Source organism: Lynx rufus, unplaced genomic scaffold (genome assembly GCF_022079265.1).
Source record: "Lynx rufus isolate CCGP_SWC_20201006 ecotype Redwood Valley unplaced genomic scaffold, mLynRuf1.p SCAF_18, whole genome shotgun sequence".
NCBI classification, from domain to species: domain Eukaryota; kingdom Metazoa; phylum Chordata; class Mammalia; order Carnivora; family Felidae; genus Lynx; species Lynx rufus.
Window position 1 is genome coordinate 24,474,204 of NW_025814832.1, and position 3,111 is coordinate 24,477,314.

The window sequence follows — 3,111 nt, forward strand, 5'->3', positions numbered from 1 at the left end:
GAGCAAGGGGAGACTGGAAACCGCACAATCTGGGGAGATGCGCAGTGTACAGGAGAAGCTGGGGCAGCCTGAAAACAGGGGCTCTCAGGGGATGGATTTGTGTGGGATTGCAGTGGGGGGATGGGGGAGCCTGGGGAATCTGAGGAGGCAGGCAGGGCAGAGAGACCGACAAGCACCGGAGTGGAGTCAAAGAGGTGGTGATGTGGAATGGGGGGGCACAATGAACCCCCTTTCTAGGAGGTTTGAGTCAGACTCCTTGGCAGCCCCTTCTTCCAGACACGGCAGGGTAAGCGAGTAGATCTCCAATGGTGACCCGAGATTTCACAGGGCAGGAAGAGAAGGGTCTTTGCGGGCAGTTGCTATCCTGGTCCTGAAATGAGCAAAGCTTGGAATTCCCTAGGGGAGCTGAGGAGTTGCGGGGTGGGGGTGGGGTTGGTGAAGAGACTGAAGAATCTGTACCATCCTCCTGCCTTCTTCCCTACCCCTCACTGACAGGGACAGGCCTCTTTCTCCCTTTCCACCAACCAGTCTGACCTCACCCCCCAGCGGTTCACTTGTGAGTGACAGACAGACAAAGACAGAGCTGCAGACAATCGACTGAGGGAGGCCCCACCAAAGCTCCTTCCCCACCCCACCACCCCCCTGAGAGAGGCCTTAGGCTGGCCAGGGCCAATGGGAGCTGTCACTCCAGTGGCGTTGCCTTCAGGTGACAGGTCTTCTGCAGACAGAGTGACGACCCGGCTAAAAAGGCCTGAAATTTTTGGGATTCTGCCTGTGCCTCTTGGAAACCAGTTTCCCAGTCAGTTAGTTGCCTCTGGGAGAGGAAAGGGAGGGGCACCAGCAGCCACCACAGCAGAGAGCAAACCGAGGTCCCACTATCTGCTAGGGAGGGGATCTTGGGCCAGTTATGGTCCCTCTCTGAGTCTCTGTTTTGTCATCTGTAACATGAAGGATTGGTTTAGATCTCGGAAGGCCCTTGCAGCTCTAACATGAGGATTCTTAGTAGACTCGGGAGAAAGAGCCCAGAGTAGCATTTCTTCTCATTGGCTGATACTGCTCCGGGACTCTGCAGGCAAACATGGGAGGAGGCCGGCATTGGGTGCTGTGGGAGTGTTTATGTAAGCTGTTCCTGGTGCGGAGGAGAACTTTTCTCCTCATCACTCTGAGGGGGTCCCTCCCTCTAAACCAGATTGCTTTTTGCTCCAACCACCTTGGACTTCCTGGCTCGTGCATTAGCCTGGAACGTGGAATCGGCACCAACAGCCTCGCAACACTCTCCCACATGTTTTGCTCTGCTTCTAGGCTGGCCTCACCCCTCGCCCCTCTGTCCTCTTTTGTCTGTGGCCTCTGTTATTACCCTGTTTCTCCTGAAGCCAGAGATGTTTGGAAAGGGATGTTTGGGTCTTGTAATGAAGCTTCAGAGTCCAAAGGAAAGGATTCTCCTTTTTCCATAGAAAGACCTCCAGAGTCTCGTCTCAGAAGCCAAGCTACTTGGGTGGGAGCAAGACTTCCAGGTTCCCAAGGCCCTGAGGCCTTACAACTGCCCCTTGCCCACTAGCAAGCCTGGAGAAAGAACCCAGTACATCGCTTGCAAGGCTGCCTGCTGGGAGTGCATGTGAGATCACCTATAAACAAAACCCCTCAGCCTGGGGGCATGAGAAGCATTCGGTGTGTGGGATGGCTAGGGGGTCAAAGCAACCACGGGCCAAAGTCAGGCCAGGCTGCATCATTTGAGTACCAGACCTGTGTCTCTCCACTCCTTCCTTAGTCTGAGAAAACACTGGGTTTTAGCATAAGGGGCCTGGCTCGGACAAATGCTCTGACTGCTCCAGGAGCCCACCTTACACCCCCCCCCCCAGTCTGTGCAGAAGAAACCATTGCTAGCATTTTCAGAATCGCAATGGAAGAGTCCTGCCCAGGTGGAAGGGGAACTAGGGTTGCCTGGCTTACCTCTCTTGGGGACCTCAGGTGACCTGCCTCAACATAACCAAGAAGTGGGGGGGGGGGGGAGGAAGAGCCTCCAGGGGACAGTACTGGGGGCTGGGCCGCTGGGGGTGGGAGGAATGGGGGGTGTCCAGGGCCACCAAAGGTGGCTTCAGGTGCACAGAACCTCTTCCCAACTGCGGCCAGTCATCCCCAAGCAGCGAGTGCAGGGTGTCTCTCCCACTCCGCTTTCCTCGGGGCCATCAAGGATGCGCCCGCCGCCCTTCTCACCGGTCCCCAGGCTGTGGGAGCTAGAGGGGCAGTGCGCTGGGCGGAGGAGGGTGGGCTCCGCTGGGCCGCCGGGAGGCGGGGGAGGGGAGGGGATCTGATTAGAAGCCGGGCCGTATGGCGAACGCTGCGGAGATGGAGGTAATCACTGAGCGGGCGAGACAGCGTGCTCGGCGACAGCAGGCGGCCCGGCCGTCGTCATGACAACCGCGGCCTCCGGGGCGCGCGGCTCGGCGCAGCTCCGCGTCCGCGGCGGAACATCTGCTTTGCACGGGGCTGCTGGGAGCCGGGGGGCGCGGGCGCGGCTGCTCCCCCCTCCCCGCAAAAAAGAAACAAATTAGGCCAACTGTCCAATGAGGGGCCGCAAATGTATTTATTAATGCGAGGGAAAGGTTGTTCCGGAGCGCAGTTTGATTAATGTTTGAGTCTTCAGCCTGTCAGTCTGGTTTTGTCTCCCGCGAAAGGGGAAGGGGAGGGGTGGGGTGGGGGGCTGGAAGGGGAGTGGGGAGGAGAGAGACAACAAAGCGGGAGGGGATGTTAATAGCCAAATAGGCTCTTTTTCATGTTTCCCTCAGCCTGCCACCCTTGATGGATGGCTCAGACAGAGACCGGAGCGCATCGGGGAGACGCGAGCCCCTCCAGAGAGCTGGGGGAACGGGAGAGGGGGGAGGCTGGAGCCTGGCTGGGGTCTGCGGGGATGGAGCTCCCCGAGGGCTGCAGGGAAAGGAATGGCCCCGGGAACAGGGCAACTCCTGAGGAAACCGGAGGGAAATAGTGCAAACTGTTTACAAGCCTCCCCCGTTTGCAACCTCTGGGCCCGGGGAGACAGCACCGGAAGTCGGAGGTTGAGGATCTGTGTCCCCCTCTGGATTACAGGGAGGGGCGAGAGGCTTTCACCCG